At 36.2% G+C, this 26,346-nt stretch overlaps 1 long non-coding RNA gene across 1 annotated transcript; it reads right to left on the reverse strand.

The window, feature by feature from the left end:
• Nucleotides 1–1,153: 1,153 nt before the first annotated feature.
• Nucleotides 1,154–21,945, reverse strand: LOC122147946. The gene is made up of 3 exons (XR_006161924.1): nucleotides 21,715–21,945; nucleotides 9,490–9,550; nucleotides 1,154–2,005 (listed from the first exon to the last, which is right to left on the reverse strand). It is a non-coding gene; the product is annotated as an uncharacterized LOC122147946 (long non-coding RNA).
• Nucleotides 21,946–26,346: the final 4,401 nt, after the last annotated feature.

A 26,346-nucleotide genomic window follows, 5' to 3' on the forward strand; every position in this document is an offset into this window, starting at 1 on the left:
AGTTTTAAAATACTGTAAGAAGTCTACATGATGACATCATAAAAATGCGGCCTCTGATTGGTGCCTACTCAATAGGCTAGTTTGCCCAGACTTGTTGAGATCAGAACAGAAAATTGATGCATATGAACGAAAATGGTCAAGGTAAGAAACGTTAGCATAAATTGCTTTAATTTTTAACAGTTCATGTTCAGTTTTGGTGTTCGTTTTAGTAGCCTAGGCTAAATAGTTTACCAATTTACATAATGTTCTTGAAAACTGTTATACCGAGCAGCAGCCCCACAATCAACGTTAGCTTGCTACTTTCAGCCTATGTTAAGTTCGTCGGTTGTACACAAAAGTAATAATAATACAGCGTTTCAGTGTTGTACAACATTACATTTTAATGCCACGATATTGGTGTAATGGTCTAAACTAATGCACCAAACACCAAGTTACTAAATTAGGAGACAATTATGAGTCATTTGCAAACTGTTAAACATTAAACTGTTGGTTACTTTAAAACTAACCTTCATCTGGTAGATCACAGGGGTATGTGAATATTTGATCTGTTAACTGGTTGCATGTGTCAGATTTATTGCATGACTCCAGCACAGAAAAGGTGTTGCTATCAGACATTGTTTACATAAATCAACTGAGTCAGTGTAATGGTTTGTGAAGAAATTTCATGCTCCCTTGTAAAAGTATTTTTTAGTATTTTTAAAAGACAAAAATACAGTAGTTTATTTTGATACATGGTGTGGCTGCTGTATTTTGTAATGTATTTTGATACACTTAAAATGAAGGTATTTGGTATTTTATTTTAAAATACAATTTTATGTATCTTTGCCCAACCCTGCTGACTGACTAGTCAGACTAGATCACTAGGACTAGACATTGCATTGTGGTTTGTGGTTTTGAGGTTAAGATGGCCTGTATCCACTAGAGGGAGCAAGTACTACTTTCTCTGAACTTATCGAAATGTTTTATTTAGATCTGTGTAGAATTTGTTTTTTATTGCTACTATGATGATGATATAATGAATAATAGGATAATAAAATAATAGTAATAATAACATTGAACATTTATTAAATACTACTAAATACCACTTCACACCATTAACTTTGCTTATTAGTGTAAATATTAGCTTATTGGCTGTTTATTAGTACTCACAAAACACATATTAATACCTTATTCTGCATGACAATATTTTAGATCCCTTTATACCACCCCAGACTAATTTAACAACTGCCTTACTAACTATCAATAAGCAGCAAATTAAGAGTTTATTGAGGCAAAAGTCGTAGATAGTTGGTAGTTAATAGTGAGAATTGCTCCCCAAACTAAAGTGTGACCAAATAAATAGATAAAATGTATAAACAGATAAAAGAATGATCTCTTTTATCCCCATTTTCCATAAAGAAATCCACACAGTCATTTTATTAACTTTTATTTGTATTATTTATTATGCAAGTTAAGTTCCAATACACTTCTGCTGCTTAAAAAAAAAGTATGTTTCAAAAATCACATGATAAGACATTAGAGTTTACCTTGGCTGCTAAACAAATATTCAAGTGCAATTCTAGTCTCACAATGATATTTGTTTTATGTCATTAATATCAACACTCACTGGAATTTAATTCACTGTGCTTATCTGATATGAGAATTAAATCCACTGACATGGCCACTGAACTACTATAAGACACTCAGCCACAATAATACACCAAAATCTCAGTACGTACAGAGCAGAGAATATACAGCAACTCTACTACATCTTCATCTGTCATCAGCAGACCCAGGTTCATTTTTAGGACACATGGTGGGAAAGCTGTATCCTCTCACTCAATCAGTTGACAGGTTCATGTGCAAGTGTGTGAATGGTGTGGTTGTGTGTGATGAGGTGAGACCCTGGTGTTGTGAAGAAGCCGTACCCTTTCACCACGGCGGCCTGATTCACAACACCAGCTGCCCTGCCCCATCATAGAGGTATAACACATCATTCATCAGCGTCCTCCTCCATGCGGGTCACCTGTCAATAAAAAAAAATGCATCACATATGCTCCCTGGACTGATAATAGACAATTGCACAACATCATATTTAGATGAAATTATATTTTCTGTGTTTATGTGCATTTAATACTAAAATTCTACATTCTGTATTAAATTAATATTCTACAATAAATATTCCTGAAAGAATAGCAATGAAAGCATTATATATATATATATATATATATATATATATATATATATATATATATATATATATATATATATATATACTTTTTTTTGGTCAAATTAATTAATAGACACATGATAATTAACATTACAGGTTTCAGTATGTTTCTGTAAGTTAAAGAAGCTGTTAATATACCACCACCTGCAACATAAAAAATGACCTCACATTACAAAGCACTCGGCGTGACCCGCAGAACAAAAGGCACAATTACTGCATTCACCACACCAGGGAATGTTGACTTTCTGATAATTCCATTCCTGTTACAGGAGAGCCTCCAGGGTAGAGGTCTTATGAGTGTGGCGCTTATATTTCTGATTTCATTTCAAAGGCTAAAGTGAGTTGAAGTAATGCAATGGCATTTTTATTTTTTATTTTTCACAAGAAAATGGCTATTTCCTGTGACTCTATTATTTGGCTATTCTACTATCCCATCTCTATCCACTGCAGGTTAATCCATGTTAATTCCTGCACAGATGAACATGTCACAGCACATATAATATCCAGGCAATACATTCCCCCTTCTAATCCTGTTTCATCAGCTCAAGTGCCCTTTATGGTCAATCTAATTGCGACAAAGCCCACATAAGGGCTTCTGAGCCAAGAACTTCTTTAAGGTTTAAATTAAAGACCATGAGAGGAGGGGAGATTTTTGGATGTCTGCCAGTGCCCTTCGAACACAGACTGAGACAGCGCAGAGCCATAAAAAGAATAAAACAAGGCATGTGTGTAAGGAAAATACATAGAATCTGTATGGAACTGTAAAAGCATGAGTGTGTATAAAAAGCATTAAAAAGAGATACGTGACCTGTCTTTGAGACAAGCAGAAATAATCATGCCCTCTCTCTACTCGATGCCAGAGGATTTTAGTACCCTTATTGAAGTGCACTGAGTTTAATTTTCAAATTGACCTCAATGATTTGTGTGCATTTAATATTCAGCCTCAACAGTGTCACTATGCTAGTGACAGATTGTAATCTTTTGAAAATGAAGGGAATCAGATGGACGGGTCCAAACTAATACATCAAATTTCATTTGTAACGTAAATAAGAATATTAACTATAGAACCCCAGATCATCCTCATAGACACAACAGATCTGGATCTTGTCTTGATATTGGAGAGTGAGTTATTTTTGCAGTGATGTTTGTGCTGCAGTGCTCTTGACGGACTGAGCTCTGGCCATTTCCTGCTGAAGCACCAGCTGTTCCTCTGACAGTCTGTCTGCTACATCAGAACCAACTCATTTATCTGCCACATCCCACACACGGCCCGCCGACAAAACCAAAGTCAATGTCTCATCACCATCTTCTGTTTGAAGTTTACAGTTATACATACAAATATACTGTATGTATTGTAACATATTAGACTTACACTTAAAATATAATAATATAATGAATGCATGAAACTGAGAAAGAGAGATGGCAATATATGGTATAATGATGATGTATGTGGTTTTTATATATTCATTAATTCACATACTGTGATATTTACATGGAATTAAAGATACTTCCAAGAAAATCACGGTATTATCACAGTACAGGTCCAAAAAATAACATGAAACTTCATGATCAGTTTGGCTTATGAATACTGATTAAGTCACATAAGATTTACCCATTACTTGATTTATGCCATTGAAAAATTTCCCAAGTGTTATGACTGTGAAATGAAAGTGTTTAAAAATGTCATGGTAAAAACCTGTGGTTACTGAGGGTAAGTCCTTACTCTATACAGTGGAAAAACTGTAATAGATCGAATTTCATGTGTGTTTATACTAAAAAAAAATATATATTGATGGTTTTCATTAAATTAGTTTAAATAAAGTTCCTTTGTTGTTATATATGTTTTATATTTAGTGTTGTTTATCGCATTATTTTAGTCACGTGTGTTACCATGATATTGTTTTGTATTTGAGTGTATGAAACAATGCATCTTCCATATATTACTATTTATCGTAGCTTGTCGAAAAACTGAACTTTCATTAATCGTGTGGCATCCTCTTTACAAACATATTAAGGTAAAAAAATGATTAATGTGATATAATGTTCTACTTCTAATTTCATTCTGTCCAGGATCCGGCTCTTTAGACAGGAAACATGGACAGCTTGTCACGCTTGTTTTGCTTGCTAAACGCTGGCCTAAACATTAATGGCTCCTGGCTGTAATTAAAGCTCTTAAGGAAATTACCCTGAGCTGAGTTCTGTGGAAGCTGCTGCGGGGGAGGATTCCATGGCACAGTCCCAGCCAGCCTTGCCTCCTCAAACACGGCAGAGTTTGCATCAAAGTTCTGATAGACCGATCCATTCCTTCTGAGCTCTCCTGACAGCTAGGCTTAGTCAGCAGAGAGCCGGCCCACCCAGCTTGAATTCTGGGACTTTGCTTAGCAGTTTCAACATATCTCAATGTCCCAGCAGGAAACCTAACAGAAGGATCAATCAAACAATCACAGCAACGCAGAATCAGACACAGTCTGGACGTGTCTGGCTCGCACTGGTTAGCTGATGCTCTGCCAATATAATATACAAAAACATAGAAACCTATGGTATGCTGATTTAGATAACTAAGTAAGTGTGTGTATGAATTTGATGGTAATTTTAAAGGCGCCAGACAAAACAGCAATGCAGTTTATACTCTTATCACATTCACTGCAGCTGCCAAAGGCAAAAGCGAATTGGAAAAAGATCAGTCCATCTCCCCCTATACACTCTTGCAAAAGTGAAAAAAAAAAATAAATAATTTTGATGGACATTTTAAGGACCCAAAGATGCCATTTTGCAAAACTCTGTGTGATTCATAAACGTGAATGTAATTTACTGCTAAATGTAGTTTCATTTCCAGCAGCTAATCATTAATTGCTGAGCTTCAAACATAATAAGAGATGCTACCATGTAAACATTACCTGTTAACTGGTTAATGCAGTCAGGTCAGGATAAACTGGCTGTAACATATAGTAATATAAAGCATCAAGCATTTCAGATTCTCACAACTGAGTGCAAATCAAACTGTCTGTAACTATCAGTCCTATCAACCCAAGGGAAATACACATGAATGTCAATGATAACAAAGAAAGTAACTGTAAAAAAAAATAATCTAATGCCTACAGTCAGCAGATCTGCCAGAAGGCAGTTTGCTCATTACTAGGGAAATCTTGTGACGAGCTACTGGTCTGAATCTTTCTGCATACATTAAACAGCTCCAAACCACAAACACACACACAAACTGCCAACGTCTGACGGCCTTGTGAAGTCCAGACTGTCAGTAAACGCATGACATGCAGTAATGGTCCCTGAGAATGTGTGCTGTGTAAAACAATCTCCTGTTTTACTTCATCAGAAATGTTTCCCAATGTTTGGAGGATAACATAAAGATTCTAAATATTATATTAAAGATTCTAAAAACTAAATCTAATATTTACAATAAATGAAAAACAGAATGCGGGAGGATCAATTTAAGCCAATCTGATTCTACGCTGCACGACCGTTTCTCCATTTCTGTGTTCCCTGCCGTAGTTAGACAGTAAGGGACAGCCTCTAGACACAAAATGGCCGTCTTTTTCACCCATTATATGCTGCTATTCAGAGTAAAGCAGTTAGCAATGCTAAATGCTATGTTTGCTTTCTGTTTGTATAATTTTGTTAATGGAAATACTAGCCTAGAATCATTGCCATTTCCAAACTGTTATGCAAATTTAAATTCTCTTCAATGCATGATGGAATGATTGAAGATAAATTCTTAAATAGATGTCTAACTGTAGGTTGGGGCTTATCTGGACCTGTCTGTATCCTGACAGGTCTGAGAGTATGAGAGTGTTGTGTGCTGGGCAGGCGTGGCACTGCAGTCAGAGAGAGAGAGAGAGAGATGTGTGTGTGTGTATGTAAGAGAGCAAGACAAAAACAAAAAGAGAGAGTTTCCCTTTACATTGGACCTCTCTGCAGCACAACAAAGACACATCTTCAATACCAAGACCACAGCAACGCAAATCTAAAGACAGATAAAAATCATCTACTTCATCCATATCATTCTTTTTCAGTCCGCAGACCACATCATCGCAGAGCGACAAACAGAGGACAAGGTGTGTGTTTATCGATAGATTGTTATAATATCTGCATCTGTGCAGTTATTTGTCATAAATACAGTTTACAAAATATCATGGGGGAGCAATCGGTACTGTACTTTCACATCTACTGTAGCCAAAGTTTTCACTGCGTTCACCCCTAATCACGCTACAGGCTTCCTCCAGTGAAAATGAAGCACATATGAATGCATATACTTTATAAAAGGATATATATACACCCTCATTGTGGGCTGAGCCCCCTAAAATGAAAAACCTTGGATCACCCATGGTTAAGACAACAGTCCCGGCACTCATAAATGCTTGAACTTTATTAAATTTAATAGGAGTAAACTGCAAAAAAGGAAAGAAAACAGAAAAAAGGAAAGGTATTAACAATAAAGAAAATAAAACAAAATGAAAGTAAGCAAGCAAAAAAGAAAAGAGAATAAAAGGAAAGGTGGATTAAAACAACAAAAATCAAAACAAAACAAAGAGCACGAAACGAAAACAAAAAATAATTAAAACAAAACAAAAAACAAAGCAAAACACAACAAAACACAAAGCACAAAACAAAAATAATTAATTAAAACAAAAATCAAAACAAAACACAATACTAAATAAAAAAAGAAAAAAGAAAAGAAAATAATTTGTTCTGCAGTTCAACAGAAAAAAAAATGTAATTGTTCGATGACATGGCATGAATCTGAAAGGAGAGAGAGTTACTTTTCTTCAGTTAAACAGAACTTCTAAGCACATACCGTACAATACACTCTAGCTCAGTTCACAAAAGCTTATAAAAAAAATTCAATAATAACTCCAGACCACAATTACTGTATTTATCTATTAACTCTTTTAAATCCAAATGGGAAGATCACTGGTTACATTTAACAAGTGTGATCACATTTATTTTATTTGAACTATGTGTTATATAGAAAGCAGCAAAGATAATATATATATATATATATATATATATATATATATATATATATATATATATATATATATATATATATATATATATATATATATATATATATATATATTATATATATATATTTATTTTTTACTATGTATTTATTTATTTTTTATTTTTTAATGCTGGGACTAAGATCATGTTCAACCTTATGTCCTGCTAAACTGAGCAGACGGATGGTGAGGACATTCACTGGAAATGCTTGAGAAAGTCCATTAAAGTCGTCTTCTGCTAATTAGTCCCACTATGATTATAGTCCTCCCTGTAGGATTCACAAAATGCAAGTCATTCTGCAGCCATTCCTGTCCCCTCCTCCCCGCATCACAATCCTGCCTAATCATCATCACTATTAAAAAAATCCATAAGGACAAGAATCTGTTGAGCAGCATGGTACATGATAAAATCAGTCATCTTGTAGAAGTAGATTTTGATTGACAGCAGACTGGAGAGCCATTACTGTGGGCGGGTCTGAAGCAGATGAGAAAAGCTGCTATAACATGATGTGCAAGGCACACAACATTAACTGCATTATGTAACGATTAGCAGTTATGGCTAATGATGGCCAATAGGTTGCTAAATGATTCAAAAATAATGTTTCAATTTAGTGCCATTAAATATCTGGTCCAACAAAGCATTTGTTCAGAGCTCTTCAGTCATTTAGTGTGAATATCTTAAATGTGATGAATGTTTTGTGTCTGTGAAAGAAAAATGGTTAGAAATGGGAGCATAAATGAAGTGCTTTATAACAAATAGCAAATGAAATCATAAAAACAGAAACAACAACGTGCAAGTAATATAAAGTAATAAATTAAACTTTTTAACAGCTGCTTTAAAATGATAGTTGAAATTATAAATTATAGTTAAAGCCTTAGAATTATATTATTGTTCGATAATATATTTTTGAACAATCTGCATGCTTGAAATCGTTATTTCATATATTTTGTAATTAACTTAAGTACTCAGTTTTATTGTAGAAATATAAAAAAATTATATCAAAATTAAATCTAAAATTTAGAATTAACTGTGATTTTGCTTCTAAAAATTTTTTTGTATATTTTGAAGATTTAACAGTTCACAAATCAGAATTTGTTCTTGACATAAATGTGTTTGATCAACATAATTTTCTCAGAAATGATCAAGATTTTTTTTTTTTATTTACCCAACAAAATGTAATGCACTAAAATAAATAAATAGCTGTAAAAATGAAAATCAACTAAAGTTCATATTTTAATGAATCAAAAGATGACTTGGAGCACTTTTCAAAAAAGAAAGCTACGGAAACAAACCTTTAGTCAGTCACAGGAAGCAAGCAGATTTAGTCGAAGCCTAAAAAGGCTGTGAATTTATTTGATTGTTAATCTGATTACTGGTGAACACAGCGCGAGTAGAGAGAGAACGAAGAAAGAAAAGAAATGAAAGGAAGCCTGCATGATGTCGAGGTTATATTTGCTGAAAAGATCTATTGGCATGCCAGCCTGGTGCTTTCACACTATTCAAACACACACACTTACACACTATTCAAAGACACACACTCGCACACTATTCAAAGACACACAAAGTGACACAATGGGCACGCGACTACTCTTCTACCTGTCAGTCGAAACAAAGAGAGGAAAGGAAATACAACTGTGCTACACAACAGACACGGCAAAGCTGGGGCAGCGGAAAGCATGACAAAGCAAAAAGAGGTTCATTTATTCACAAGGAGTATTAACATAGAACATTTTTCATCTGCTATTTTATGAACACATTTATTAACTAGATTTACAGTTGTTGTTTTTTATGTAGCCTATTTTGCTCTAAATAAGTTTTGTCTTCTGCCTAAAACACTTCCGAAAAACTGACTAACATCAAATGATTTTCGTTTTTAAAGCTAAAAAATTTAATCAAATATATAACATTTTAAATTCTATTATGTAAATACTACATTAGTATACATTTATAACTATTAATACTAATAACTTCACACCAGTCACAATTATATAACATAATTTGAAAGTGTGATATGAAGTTTTTCATTCTGTCGTGACTTTAAAATTTTGATGAAGGGTTTCAGGCTGACACTGATCTCACACAACAATAACAGTGAGTTTTTCCATTATTTCCAGCTGCTGTTCATAATGTTGTAAACATGAAAAACAAGAATTTAATTTGTAATTTACGTCTCTTGTTCATTGATGCAGATGGGTTGACATCATGCAAGAAGAGCATTAAAATATGAACAAAATGAGATATGATTATTGCAGTATACTTACACTAGTTTAGAGGGTCCACATGGTGTTGTGTAACATCATTCAGGAAGCGCCATTCTGACTGCTGCAAGAAAACACAGGGAACATTACTATTTAAAAGTTAGTGTGGTTTTGGAGACCAAAATATCAAACAGACACTGAGAAATATTTTCAGCTCCTCACTCTCTTTGTTGACACAATTATACTGAATTATAAAACAGCAAAAAAAAAAAAAAAAAAAAAAAAAACTAATGTGTGGAAAATCAAAGAAAAAGATCTGGTATAATTTCTCTCAGATTGGTTTAAAAAGTGATGAACTTTAATTAAAAGTTTAAATGTCGGATTCAGATTCTAAAGGGAGATTCAGTTGACTGATTCTAAATAGAAGGCATGGGATGATTTAGAAATGCAGTACAGGATTCCTGAACACTTTAGGAAAACAGCATTTCCAATCAAACACACACTTATGAATACATATTTCCATACACACTCACTGGAGCTCAGCATGTTCAAAAAGTTGACTAAAAGGCAGCACATTTGGAGCACTTTTTTTTCACTGTGACGGAGTGAGAATGAGTGAGAAGAGAAAAGTACAATAGACGGAGAGTGAATGAGAAAGAGTAGGAGGACATCTACACAAACACACAAGCAGACATACAGAAATGTAAGACAGTAGAAGAAGAGAACGGTGTACTTCTGGCTTCGTCCATGAGGGGGAGGGTCAACCGCAGCCAGACTCGTTTTTCAAAGTTAACAGTGTCATTAATCACCTTTATCACACCCGGGCTCCATATCAGATTTAAGCCATATGATTACACTCATTGATTGAGCGGAGGTTTTCTCCAGCTGCCTGCTCGCTGCTGTTCTGGCCTGATTGTTTATTAATTGACTAACCAATTCAAGGACAAAAGCTGACAAACTGGACCATGAATAATTCTCCCTTCACTGGGATCACATGAATGAATTAGTCAGGCGATAATGTTCATGCAGATAGGAATTACTCTCACCGACTTATGATTTGTGATCATGTGACATTGGATGCAGCAATGAATCATCTTATCATGACTGATTATGAAATATTGTTTTGTGTTTCCAGGGAAATCCCCTTAAATGTCCCTTCAAAGAGAGCATCACTTCTGTTTGTTAAATAATTTATAGCTAGCATAGAGTTATATATTTAGAATTTTTTATTATTTTTTTATATAAAGCTGAACATTTGCACATTGCTTTTTTAAACTGACCATATCAGATGTATTTAGTATGTTTGGTTTTCAGATGTTTGTTAAAAATCTAAAGATGACAGAAATATAGCTTATGCATTAACTTTAGCTAACGTAAAATGTAAAACATTCATAAGTTGTAATGTTTTATTTTATTACTGATTTTGTCAAATAAATAAGTAGATGTTGTTGTTGTTTTTGAAGATTAACATTTGATCACCTGTTTTTGTATATTTTGACAGAGAAATATTTATGCACAATTATATGATTTATGCATAATCTTTAGCTGAGGTAAAAAGTGTAGAAATTATATTACAGTATTAGATTTTGCCAGCTAAATAAATGAATAAAATATGTTTTATGAAGCTAAACATTTAAAATATATATTTTTAACTGTAGTATATTTATTGACTTATTATATTATTATTATTATTATTATTATTGCATTTGCATTTGTTTAAAAAATCTAAAGATGACATAGATATGACTTATAATCTGTAGCTGACATAAAAAAATGAACTATTTATTAATTAATAATTAATTGCTTAATTGATTGATATATTGATTGATATATTGATTGATTTTTTTTGTCTATATGTCTACATCTGATGGAAAAAAAAAATGAAATGTATATTCATCCTAATTTTATTACATAGCCTATTAGTCACTTGTATTATTGAGATTAAGCAAAATAACATTATCAAATATACATACATGTACTTTATAATCCAAATGTTTTTAGTATATCTAAGCATTTGCCGATCTTAGTATGTTGGGTTTATTTCTGGAATGCCACTGAATCAGGTGACGGCTGTAGGCGCACACAGCGTGAAACACACACAGTAGAGCTCAGCACAGCCAAAGCGAGCACACTCTCAGCAGCTCGACTGTCTAGCACAGCTGCTTTTCTTCTCTGAGGCACATGCATGTTGATTATTTCACAGAAAGCCATTAGTGACTTTAAAAGATCATTTGTGGTGTGGGCTACAGGCTGATAGATGGTTAAGTGTACAGTACATTAACCTTCTCTCTTTCTAGCTTCCTGCGTGCTGATTCAATCTGTGAGGCTTCGGTTCTTGCACTACAGGAAATGGTATTTCTTGAGCAGATATTGTTTTATAGAGTATAATTGTGTTGATTATATTTTTTGTTTTTTGTTTTTAGGACATAGATCTATGACTGATGATTTTGACTAATGTTTTTGTCTTTTTTTTTTAATAGTAAAATGAATGAATAAATGTGATTTAGCCATTGACAGCAAAAATTAAAAAGAGCATTTCCACAGAGCTAATTACATTTAATTCCATCACACTGATGATTTTTTTAATTGAGATCTTCAGAGATATTTCTCAAACAGAGACAAGAAACACTTACAGCTCACTGGAAGCTGATAAAAGAATATCTGTCCACAACCTTTTAAAATTAGGATGGGAAATTGGAGCAGCGAAAAAGGGGACTTTAATTTTACAGAATTATTATGAGGCCCAGGGGCATGGACCAAATGATTGCTGCCTGTTCTAAATTGTGTAAAAATATAGTGCACCATACGGACTAGGCCATCACTGCTGCTACTAGGGCAACCTGTATCATAGATTAACATATCGCACTACATAAAAAGTGACTGAGAGTGTAATAATGTTTAGAGGATAATTATTCATGTGTGCAGTTCAGTGAGGTGTGATGAATATAACCAAAGAAAGAGCAGAGGAGAGAAAGGCTAAGAGAAACAACCAAAGACACCCATGACACATGTGTTAAAGAGAGAACTGATAGAATGACCGTGATTACCATTTGACCCTGCTATTTTTATTTATTTTTTCTCCCAGAGATCAGACTCTTCCCTCATCTGCCTCCCCTTTCAGAGCCCTCTACACTCGAGGGATTAATTTTCATTTCATATCTGCTGTTAAGTTATATTCAGCTCTGGCAGGAATCAAGTGAGGTCTGTCTCTGAAAGAGGAAATTAAGAAAATCTGAATGGATAAATTGTGAGAACATACATTTGAATGTGTGTGTGTTTTTGTACATGTGAAATGATCGAAAGAAAGCAAAATGTTTGATATCAGATTTTATGATATAAGATTTTCCATATGTAAAAAAAATAAGGTTGCCATATTGGTTTCCCCAAATATATCATTTTTAGTTGTTTCATCTGTCCCACAGGTTGATTTTTATTAGAACAAGTCAAGTTATTATTATTATTATTATTATTATTACATCTATTGACTGATTGTTTTTTTCTTTCTTTTTGTTACTTGATGTCACATCAAAACTGTCTTGAAGATAGTTTACATTTATTTTTGATACTTTTAGTCCCAGAGCTACAGTTTCGAAATTAAACTATGAAAATGATATCATAAAAATGTTGATTGCTGTTTAATAAGCTATGATTATTCAAAAAAAAAGAAAGAAATTATCATAAACCAATTAAATATTGACAGTGTGAAAACAAATATCAATAATAGTGCATATTTGAGAAGAAATAAACATATCCAATCACAATTTTATTTATTTATTTATTTATTTATTTTATTTTCTAATTCAAATTAAGTGTAATAATATGATTTAATGTTGTATATTTAAGATAGCTATCATAATAGCTTTAGTAAGACAAAGGAGTGTGGATTTTTATTTAAAAAATAAAATAAAAAGGATGTTATCAAACACAAAATATAATTTGAGATGTGATGAAAAAATGGCATTGAAAGAAAAATGACAGAAGTCTTCTGTGATGCATATAAGGCCACTGTTGGACATTTTTAATGGACCAATTACTGACAGTGTGAAAAGTGAATATCTCAATGTCCACAAAAGTGTTTATATTTGGAAAATAAATGCATGAATATACAAACAAACCTCATAATGAATCCATATTTTCCTTATATCCCAGTTCCTGCAGTCAGAATTGAAGCATCTGTTATCCTCAAGCAGCAAATGTAAAATTGCTGACGGTTTGTGGCTAAGTTTGGGCCCAGCAGCAGAAAATCCCCCACTGAGGAGGTATGGGTGTGAAATCCATTTAAGACTGCCGCGGGCACAAGAAATGTCATCCTGTAGAAAACAGGCTCTGCAAACTAGTGCTACAAGCCCTTTGTGTGTCACTCTATCACTACTGTGCAGAGTAGAGCAGGATCTAATGTGTTTGATGGCTGAATGGATGAACTGTGAAGTTTAGTTGTGCAGCAGACAAATATGAATGTTCTATTGTTTGGGTGAGGAGAAAGGGTCAGTGAAGAGCCAGAGATAGAGAGAGCAGATCAGAATTACTTCAAAGCTGCGGTTATTCATGTCTTGTCGTCTATTAAAGCACACATATTAAGAGTGCATGAAGAGCTCTTCTCTGGATTATAGAGCCACAGCAATTCAGGTTTCACGGCAACCGTTTCCGAAATCTGCTCAGATCCTCACTCCACACACGCTTCGCACAAACACGTAGAAGAACAGTTCAATGGCATATCAACATTGAATTAGAACAAAACGTTCATCTTTGTTATACCCAATGTTTTTTTGTTTTTGCCTGTTTTGCCTGTTTTGCCTCGAGTGCACAATTTCATTATTACCAACACTGTTTGTCTCCTGGCATTCCATGAAAAATGCCAATTATCCTCATGTCATAATCCCAGTGTCGACACACTCATGATGCCGACAGCACGCTAATGCCATGTAACTAATCCTGTTAGACACTGGCAATGCAATTTCAATGCATAAATATTGACTGTTTTTACTGTTTCCATCTCCATTATTCATAAATGACAAAGCAGAACTCTAGTAAGCAGTAACTCATCATCTTATTAAAAAACAGGCAGTTTTTCTTATTTAATCCTAAACCAACCAATCTCATGAGAAGTGATGAAAATATTATGTTTTGGAGAACTGGCGGTGAATCCGTATGATTTAAGCCATAAGAAAATGTATGACACTTTGAAAAACGTAAGAATGAAGGTCCACCCCTAAACCCAACTCTCAGGACCTGTCCACATGAGCACGGTTATTTTTAAAACCGTTTTTTCTACACGGTTTGGCCGTCACTGAAGGTCACTGAAACCGAACATTTTAGAAAACGCCTGACAGGGTGAAGATTGTCAAAAACTCTGGTTGCAGTGTTATCGTGTAGACAGCGAAACCTGCGTTTTTGGCTTGTGACGTCAGAGCCAGCACTTTAAACCCCCCCACTCTAAAGTCTTTCAGGCTTCTGATTGGCCAACATGGCTTTAACGGTTGAGATTATATCGCCACCTGTTGGCTTGGCATGCTCTTGACAGTGCATTATAGCATGCGTTTGCGTTTTCATGTGAACAGAGATTTTTTTTAAAAAACGGAAGAAAGAAAACTCTGTTTATAAAAATACCCGTGTACGTGTGGACATGGCCTCAGTTGGCTGTAAGTAGATCATTTATACAAATTCACCACAACATAAAATAGTTATGAATTGCCATGAGAGTATGTTGGCTTAACCAATGATGTGAGCTGGTGGCGGGACTAATCATCAAATCTAAGCAATGGCAGTGGGTAAGAATGTTAGCTAGAATATTTGGTCACACTTTAGTTTTGGGAAACAATTTTCACTATTAACTAACAATTAACTGCACCTTTTGCTTCATTAATCTCCTTATTTGCAGTTTATTAATAGGTAGTTGTTAAGTTTAAGTATTGGGAAGGATTATGGGCTCTAAAATATGGTCATGCAGAATAAGGCATTTTTGGTGATGCTACACTGACATTAATCATTTTACCTTTAAAAATTAAATACAAAAGCTCCCAATGCTATAGTAAATAGTCCCAATTAATTCCAACAAAAGATGTCGGATAAATCTCACTCACTTTAGGCTTTCACCCTTCCCTGCTCAACTGAGAAACTGAATATTACATCAATTTCAAAATCCCAATTTCCCCTGATATCTGTCTTGGGAGGAAAAGGTAGCTGCTACGGAAGATAAAATCTAGTAAATCTTCAGCAGTTTTAACAGGGATTTACAGTGTGATTTACGCTCCTGACCCTTTTGTAGAATGCTAAGCTGTAGAAATGAAAGTATGGGGAGGAGAGCGATGAACTGAAGGGAGGGATGGAGTGAGTTTATATGAGGCTGAGTCTACAGTTCAAGCCAAATTCTTCCACTCTACTGAACACAGAACCGATGACTCTGTGGACTACAAAGCATTGAGAAATATGGCAAAGGACTGCAAGTTGTGTACTCGCATTTATCATTTAAAGTGGATGCCATCATCAGACCTAACTAGTTGATTTTGTGCTTTGTACTTGTGTCCTAAATTATTCTCCATTTAATAATATTACAAACTGTATATGGATAATGAGATAAAATATACCTCTTAAAAACACCACGTTTGCATCCTAATCTTTACCTCCTGTTTTAATACATTTTGAAATACTGTAGTTCATTAACAGGAGAATAATTGTGAATCAGCAGACAAAGCGAAACATGTGAGTCAGTTAAAACAACACGAGGAAGCATATACTAGTGTTTAGTACCAAGTCCTGTTCTTCTGATAAGAATAGTGCAAAATACCTCTTCACAGTTAAAAGCAATTCTGGCACTGGCATCTGAAAGCTGAAAAAAGCCTCTCTGATAATGGTTGGTAGAGCTACGAAGAGATAAAACCGAAGTGTAACCTATAAAAATAGCTCAATCAAACTCAGCCTTGTCAAACAGAACTAATATTATCCTTGTCATAATAATTATGAACATTTCCCGCCAATAACTCCTGTGGAAATAGGCGAGCACGGATTCAGCACGTTTCCGTCAGGCAGCCAAGGAGGACAATGAGGGGAGGGAGAAACGGAGGAGAGAAAGAGAGAGCGGAAAGGCCAGACAACCCCTCGGTAAATGGGTGTGATGGAATGTGGTCTTTGGGAAGCGCTTTACAGGCAGCGTCATGGTTCGGTCTTGGCACATTATGGGAAATGAATGAATGCGAGATGTCTGCACTTACAGTCATTGGAAGATAGACAATGAGGATGGATAATGGATGGAGATGAAAAATGCATCAATTGTAGTTCATTCACAGCAAATTCCCACGATAATAGTAATATTCCATCTTATATTTAAGAAACGCATGATCATGTGGGTGGTGTGAAGACAAAGGCAGCCATTGGAATCATTTCCTGAGGTACAAATTCAAACTAAATTTTGTTGTTTAAGCCTCCATTGTTCATTTGGAATTTGAATGATAAGCTAAACAAAATTACATGAACAATATAACGACAAACCATTTGCAGAATCAAGTGTAGGATACAACAAATCTTCCAGGAAATGATATTAGGTGCAAGAACAAGACAGCAGAGTACAAATAAAGAAAGTGCTTACCTTTGTGTAAATGCATCAGAACACTGGAGACACACACACACATACACACACGCCCTGCAAGCGACCAGACAGACAAGAGAACCCATCATTGTTCTCCACTTTCTCCACCCACACAAAGCCCACGCAGCATGTGTGTGTGTGTGTGTGCAGATATGCAGGAGCAACAGAGAACGTACACACACGTACAGGAACACACGAGTGTGACAGCGTGAGAGGCTACACACAAAGAACTCAGAGGAGACTCCAGTGCGGTCACATGACACGTGCGCGTGTGCCTGAGTGCAAGTATGTACATGAATTTGCACGCTGGTGCATGTGTGTATGTAAATGATGGGGAAACAAATCAAAGAGATGTGGATATAGAACACATCTGTTTTACGAGGCCCTCGGGGAGCGCAGACGCTCAAAACACACACAATCACCCTTCCTGTATTATTAATAACTTTAAATGGTCCTGTTACATGGAATATTGGCTGTGTTGCTTTAACATGGGTGAGTGTCAGAATTCATAAGAGCAATCAAAGAGAGAAAAGCCCCTATTCAGCTTACTCTCCAATGACCAATCATTTGGTTGGACACTCTACATCTATGGTTATTTTTATAATTTTATTGTTTGATATACAGATTAATTTATCAAATTAATTGCAGTTAATTTAATTTTAATACACTGTTGTGTAAAGTGAAAGAACAGAATAAACATTATAAAAAAGTAAATTACAGAATGCATTTTTGCAATTTGTTTTTGTTACAATCACTCACACAAAATTTATACAGTATATTTATTTTTAGTTTAATTTAATTACATTTTTAAATATTTTTATTTTATTTTAGATTCGATTCGATTCGATTCGATTCAAATGGTATTGTGTCCGTGAAAGATATTTTGCCAGTTATACTAGGGAAAAAGTACAGAGAGAAAGAGAACAGTAGAGAAGTGGTTTTCAATCCTGGTCCAGAAGACCTGACACACTCAGTTCAGTCCATAATGATCTGAATCAGCTGTGTTAAATAAGGAAAACATACAAAATGTGCAAAGCTGTGGTTCTCCAGGACCAGGATTGAAAACCACTGGACACAGCCTAGCTCAGGAACGGAAATGGGAGGCTAATTCCGGCATAGGAAACCAATCAATGAGAAAAATGAGGGAGCGTGCGTGTGTGAGAGAGATAGGGATGGGTGGAGGGGGATGGGAGGCATGTTATCTCTTTAATAGACTAATCAGCGTTGGTATTGTGCATTTGCTCTGCTGAGAAGCTTTGTCTGATATTGGCATTATTGTGGCACTGAATAGAATTTAGTATTAGCGAGTGCTGTGCTGAGGATTAACCAAAAGAATAATGCACGCCAATACATTCCTTCACATGAAAGCGATTTTCATTATAAAGCCAGTGACGTTAATAATAATTGCTTGCTTTAAATCAATATTTTGCCGTTTAAAATGGTTTTCTTTACTGTTCTGCTAAAACACTTTGAAGGCTCTCTTGTTGAACAGGGTTATTGTTGTATTAAAGAGAATGTTGAAGAAGCTTGTCAGATTTTAAACAAAAACTGGTCAGACAAATTCATAATTATTCATCCAGTGTTTTATAATAGCTTTAAATTAGCAGTTACATAATTTTGTATATTAAAAAGACTGAGTGACATTTGTGATACCATTAAATAATAAATAAATTACGAGAATTGATGTAAAAAAAAAAAAAGTTAGTTTTAATATGTGGTTTTGCATTGCAAAAATAATTGTAGCTTTAACCGAAAGATCACTGAAATGAATGAGCAATTTATGAATTCATGAATAATAATTAAATGTTATTTATAAAACTGGCCATTGTAAGTTTGTTCTAAAAAAAAAGAGTGAAAGAAACCTTGAATGTTTATTTCAACATGAAACACCATCTACCATCACAAAACCTTCATTCAGTCAACACAAAGCAAACGATACGCTCATTCGTTTTATGTACTTACACACATACGTTTATCTCCTGACACGCATCTAACATAATTTGCATTCCACAAATGCAGACCGAAAACATGTTCATTAGAAAACGAATTGCTTTTTGTTAAGGTTTAGAGAACAAAGACGAGGAACCACCCTGGTGCACTGGTGATTCTGCCTACACACACTTCCTGAGCTCCTCACCATATAGCGCACATCCATCCTCGGAGGAATTCTCTGTCAATCACAGAGCCTGTGGGCAGCACTGCCTCTACGGCCATTTTGTGAGCGGATCCACAGGGAGGGCTTCGTATTATAGAGATTAATGCTATTATTATTTAATGATCCATAGACCCCCTTCATATATGTATTCAATATATTACATGGTTTAAATAGAGAATACTAAAATACTAAATACAGATCCTAATTTTTACAGATCCTAATACATACAGATCCTACAGAATTTTTTCCCCCCATTTTCTTTCTGTCTTTGTCTTACACTCATGTCTTTCTTTGTCTTTTTCAAATACAAAAAAACAGTTTTCCTGTAGCTGTATCTATATGAACTCTGTCGCTCATTAGTATTGTAATAATGGCTAATTTATCTCATTAGAGCCACTGGAATAAAAGTCAGCCATGTATATTTGGGTACTCTGCGCCATTTATCCTAGATATCAAGATAACGGTCAGACATAGTTGCTCATAAATGCATCTTTTGCTTTGCAATGTCACTCGTTACAAAATACATTAATTGTCACTTATACAAAAAAATAACCAACAGCATTACACAACCACTTGCAGACACACAGCTAAGGTAAATCCTCACGGTTAGTCCAGCATTTGGTTGCGTACAGCACCACACCCAAAGCCACAGTGAGCATATGGAGCGTAACTGAATCCAAATGGTACACGGAACAAGCGCTAATAATGTGTATGAGTCCTAAACGACATTTTGTTTAAGGGGCAATGCAAATGACTTTTAAACATGGCTTAAAATGAACCTTGACAGATGTCAATGACTCATCTTCAATTAAGATAATGAGAAACAGGCCTAAATACAATTCAGTCTATGGCCAGTTTAAAAGCTCTCAATACCCTGAAATATCTAGGCGCTCATCAGTTAATGTTTCTTCAGGGTGTGATGAACACACATGCAGTGAAAAGCACAAGCAAAACCATAACGCTGGCGTCAAGATGGCTTTTGCCACAATAGGGGCATTTATGAATCACACTCCAGGCGGAACCATATTGCTTTATGAGGCTCATTCTACATCATCAAGTGGCCATTATCATATGTCAGCTCTATTCACAAGAAGGCATCGAATGCATATTTGTGCATATGTATGTGTGAATAATGGAAATGTGTTTGACTGACACTGACATCCTTCTGCTAAATACGAAGCATTCACTTCAATACGGGGTGATTTAGCAATCTTCACTTTAGTACATAATTTATGTGCATTGCAAATCTCTTATCTGTTGATAAACTAAATGCATGGTCACTGGTGCTCAAAAAATTATCCTGAGACCATGAGCATACATTCAGTAAGGTAATTTTCTGGATATCTGCAATGAAGTGTGTATCCATGGATGCTGTGTGGTGATACAGGTTAAATGGCCTTTCGTAATCTAGTAAGCTGAGAACAGGAAATGTCAGGGTAGACTCCTCCTGTGTGGATGGACGCAGGTGAGAGATACAGGCTAATGTACCTGGGTTGCCTCAGCTCACTAATGAAGCCCCCCACTGCAGACACACAGACAGGCATACATTGCACACATATGCTACCATTACCTACAAACACATAGATTTTCTGACAGCATATACACAAAAAATTAATTTTAGATATATAAATTCCTGTGAATATTACACATTGCTCAGTAAATTTGTAGCTCTGATACAATTTTGATAAAGGTTCATTTGTATGCAGGTCAACGTGAAAAGTCGAATACCGCCTAGGCAAGGTTCAGTTGGTGCCGCTCCACAGTGCGACCACACCTGACCTCTGTCTAGTTCTCTCACAGACACTGGCCTCCAAGGTTTTCCCATATTAAAGCTACACCTATTAGAGCACAGAGGCTAAACTTTATCTGTGGGGTTCTCTATGATGTCCCTTTCTTCTTGCCTTAAACAGTGCTCTTCATTCCATAGGGCAGGGCTTTTTGAAGCTTTCTGCATCTAAGGAAAATCGCCTTCGCCTAATGAAAAGGTGACAAATATGCTCATGTTTCTAGCCAGTTCTATACTCACTACTTTATCTCAAACAAAGGTGTATGTTTGAGAATGTGTGCATGTGAACATATATTTGTCCATATGTATGCATTTGCGTGTGAACCGCTTCCGATTCTTTGCAGTGTGAATAGGGCTTGCGCATTGATTTCTGGACAGCCTTTGCGGTGTTACATAAAATTGATCTCATAAAGGTGTACGTTTTTTTTGTATTTTCGAAAATTCCGAGGGCATCTTTGAAAAGTCTCATTGTTTAAGGGAACCCAAAGGCACAGTCCCTCGTCCTCAGCACAGCTTGACAGAGAAGTCACTGTTCTTATTGCAACGCTATATTGGACAGGTTAGCATTATGTGACAGACCGTTATACATGCACTTTATAAGGCCATCTCCAGTGGTGTGCACAAGACACACACTCCAGATAAAGGAAGTATGGTCTGCAGGGCCTCAGGCATTAGAACATACACACATAGACAATGTAAATGAGTGTGCGTAGTACATGTATGTGTGTGTGTATATGTGTGTGTGCGCTTGCCGCCTGCACTTACCCCTCAGATACCCTCATGATCTTTGCAGACAGTAGTGTTGCTTGTGTTCCGTCGCTTCCACGAGCTTCCCAGCTCTGGTCTCACACACACTCTCATTCATACTTCCTTTCTCTCGCTCTTGTTCACTATGTCTCTTTCTCCATCCTTGCTTCCTAACTCCACTCACACACTCACACGCTCCAGGAGAATGAGATCGGTAGCCTCACCCTGGCACAGAGAGTAGAGAGACACATGGGAGGGGTGTTTTGTAATCTGCCAGGTCGTACCACCCACGGGAGAGTGCTGACGAGAGGGGGAACGGGAAGAGGAGAGTGAGAGAGGAAGCCATGAGAGCTCTCCATCTATACCATCACCGACACCCTCCATCTGACTGCAAGTGGTCTCTCCCACCTTCTGATTGGATCTCCTGCCTTGTCTTCATTAAAATTCGAGTGAAAATAAAGAGGAGAAACAAGGGGAATGCCTTCACACTGGAGATTGATTCAGATATTGGTATTTGCCTAAGACATAAGGATTAGGATAAATCATCAAGGCATGCTAGAATAAGCACGCTACCACCGCCGTGCTGTGCGTGAGCTGATGAAGCAGCATGTGTGAGCTTGCGGTGGGGGTAAAACTAGTGTACATGACTGTAGAGTCACTGTATGCAGTGGAAACTGTATGCAGTCTACCATGCAAAAACAGCTTGCCTATATAATATAGTAAATTACCACTCAAGCAGATTAAAAATAAATCAATGCTATAGCGCTAAATTAAAGGATCATGCTCCCAAGGGACGACACCATCATGACGAAGGATGTGCTTCTCACTACATGCTTCATTGTAGCCTTTTATTTTCTCACTGACTGTGGACTGAATGACACAATGAGTCGGTGTCATGTCAGGAAATGACATGTCGGTGCAGTTACAGTACGCAGTGGCTCCGATTGTGTGCGGCTGCGTTTTTGCATCTGGGTTTTTTGGGTGGGGTTTTCCACTTTGGCTTTTGAGCGAAAACCAGATATCGTCTTAAAAGCACTATTCTATGTGTGAAGGTGCCTTCTCATTTCGGAAAACGAATGGAATGGTAGATGTGCTTGGATCGGTGCGTGAAAATGCATGAATAGCTACATTAGCCATCCCATCACCCATCGGAGGCTTCAGCAGTCACTAAAATCAATGACATAAATATGTTTTGAGAGATCAGCACAAAAGGTAGTGTTGCTCACGCCATATCTCCATATCCAAAACCTATCGAATCCGAATTTGATAGGTCAAAGCAAAAAGGGCTCAGATTTCAACATGTATGCAATCAGGATTATTGAGATTGAAACTGATCCCAGGGATTAAATAAAACCATGGGTGTTGTGACATATCTGAGTACCTTGGGCAGCATGCTAAAGATAATTTGATGCGAGTCGGTTGGGCGTATTGTATCAGGTTTGATTGACATTGATCCCTGCAGTAAAACAGCCAAAATCCATCAAGGCGATTTGATTGGCAGGTGGGTGTGGGAGGGCAAGTGCAATGTGTTTAACTGTATTTGTGTATATAATATTGTCTGACAATGTGAAATCTTGAGATATATATATATATATATATATATATATATATATATATATATATATATATATATATATATATATATATATATAACATTGAGCTACTGATGAACAAATTGGCAACTGTTTAAATGTGTACGTGGCTGATTTCTCATGCCTTTCACATTTGTGCTTATCTACAGTACAGGCATTGCATATGTATCTAAATGATGGGTTGTGCACATTTGAATTTGCATGTGTGTTAGTGCTTAAGGTTTAAGCGTTTCTAAAAGTGTTTGCAAAAGACTGTTGTGCGTGTGTGTGAAAATAGATGCTGAAGATTGTTCTACTCCCTACCCCCAACAAAGTGAACGCATTTACACGCCTCACCGCCACCTCAAGCTACTGACACTAACAGTGTGAGCATTTGCATATTTGTGTGTGTTTTTACAGTTATTAACCTTGTTAATACTCCATGTGTAGAGATTTTAAAGGCATCATAGAGCTTTTGTGGCATTAAGAAGCATTGTATGCATCTGTGTACATATGTGTCAGTTTGTGCATAAACATGGTGGCTGGTGTGTTCATTCACACGATGAGATTGTCTTTCTACCCTTGGTTCATTCTCAGTCTTTTACAGAGGTGTTCTTGGAAAAAAAGAGGAAGCCTTTTTCAGTTTGGCAGTGGGCACACCCTATAGGAATGCCTGTCTGCCTCCAGTCTTCTCCGTCGTGCCACAGAGCAGAGGAGATATGATTAGCCAGCACTACTGGAGTTTGATGCAAGAATAGAGGAGAATAAAAGCATGTGGGGGATGGTGGGAGGAAACTGGCCATATATACGTTCCTTGTGATGACCCTATTGATTTTGACTTATCGTGAGACAGTGGTGAGGTTAGACAGTAAGAGAAGTAACAGCAGAGAAAGGGATGGAGGGGGAGAGGCGACAGATGGAATCAAGAGACTAGATATATATGGAGCATATAGGAGAGACCTTTGCTAGTCACATGGACCTTTGCTAGTCTCAAGGACTAGATCTCAGTAACTATGACGTTTGAAGTCAAAAGTCCAGTTGCACAGATGTGTTACTCTCAATCTCAATTCAGTCGTTTAGTATGTTGGTTTCTAACACCTACCATAGTTCAAAACCATTTTAAATTCAGTTATCACATACTAACCTCACCTTATTCCAAAACTGTATGACTTTCTTTCTTCTGTGCAATATAAGAGCAGGAAAGAGCTTTCCTGGTGCATTTCAGTCCTTGTTAGTGGAACTAATGCAAACAATCAACTATGGGTGGCAATAAGATCTCTGGGATAAAGTTGTGGACAGGAACAAGTCAGGAGATGGATACAAAAAAGGCTTTATCAATGCCTAGAAGCACAGTGAAGTTTATTATTAAGAAGAGGACGGTATTTGGTGCAACATGGACCCTCCCTGGATCAGGATCTCGCTCCACACTAAATATGTCTGGCGGCATTCCTACAGTAAAGCATGGAGGTGATAATATCCTGTTGTGAGGGGGTGTTTCTCTGCAGTAGGGACTGGAGCACTTGTCAGGATAGAAGGAAATATGGATGGGGCAAAATATGGTAAAATTCTTGAGGAAAATCTGCTTCCTTCTGCCAGAAAGTTGTCAAATGGGAAGAAGGTTTACCTTCTAAAATGACAATTTGGAAGGTTTACAGTCTGAAATTAAGACAGACGCAGTTTTTGTTTTATCCAGCTGTATTTACTTAATTTATAACATCCAAGTGAAAGATATACACCAACATGTCAGGAAGGAAAAAAAAAAAAAACAGAATCACTGAATTGGAAAAAGGATTACCCTCTTGTGTCAGTATTTTGTTGAACCACCTTTAATCACAGCCTTTAGTCTACATGTAACTTTGCACACCTAGACTTTGCAATATTTGCCCACTGTTCTTTGCAGAACTATATATATATATATATATATATATATATATAATATATATATATATATATATATATATATATATATATTCCTGAAACAATAAACCACACAAAATGAAAACATCATGTACTGTATTATTACACTATATGATCTGGAAGAGAATCATAGAAGGTGAATGAAAGAACAGCAGCGATAGTGAAATGGCGAGAAAGCGAGAGAGATAGAGAAGACAGGGAAGGAGAATATACAAGAATATACATTTCCTTCTGTGATGGCGAATGAGGAAGCTCCATTGATTTGACTACATCAAGTGACACCCCCCTTCGGCAAATGTTACAGTCTAAATAGAGCATATTTTGTGCGTGTGTAAGCCATCACAAGCTCCATAGACCAGCTCTTTTTCTAATAGATTCCATCTGTCTGCCACAAGCCCCCACCGAGCAGGCAGAGATTCTGCTAATGTTTATGCTCACACCTCTGAAGAGATGGAGACCCCCGGTGCTTGTTCTCAAAGGCTGGACATCAGGGTCATCATAGCATACATTGAAGATAGCAGAGTGGTGTGCAAAAGTGAATTCTGTAGTTTGACATTAAAAACTTGCTCTGTTTTTGAAACACCTTGTCCAGTAACAAGCAACTTCTACAACAAGACTTATTTTTACCGAACATAACATTCCTGTGATTTGTCACGCAACCCACACCTCTGCAGCTGAGCAAGCCATGGAAAAAATCATATTTTGTCTGATTGTATTTAGTGCAAATCTATCAGTGGTGGACAAAGTACACAAGCATTTCATATACAATTTTAATTTACAGTAGATGATACTAAAATTATACAACAATACTAACTTTTCACACCATCAATATAGTCCCTTCACAGACTCAAGCACTAAGAATCAAATTGCTCCTGGTTCTTGGCTGATTTTGAGTCAGATATGACTAATTTTGTGAGACTCACTCTGACTGGATCATTAAATCAGTGACTCATTCACTTAAGACCAGCAGCAATTGGATCATTCATCAGTTCGGTATAATAAATGGAAACGTTTCAGGGATGGGGTTTAGCCAGATTAAATGAGTGGAGAAGTCCTGCTTACGTCAACAGAGAGAAGTCTGCAATTTTCACCAGAAGGTCCAGTTAAGACATTTTGATTAAATATTAGGTTATCAATAAAATCAAAAACACTATGTATTTTA

Source organism: Cyprinus carpio, chromosome A16, assembly GCF_018340385.1.
Source record: "Cyprinus carpio isolate SPL01 chromosome A16, ASM1834038v1, whole genome shotgun sequence".
NCBI lineage: Eukaryota > Metazoa > Chordata > Actinopteri > Cypriniformes > Cyprinidae > Cyprinus > Cyprinus carpio.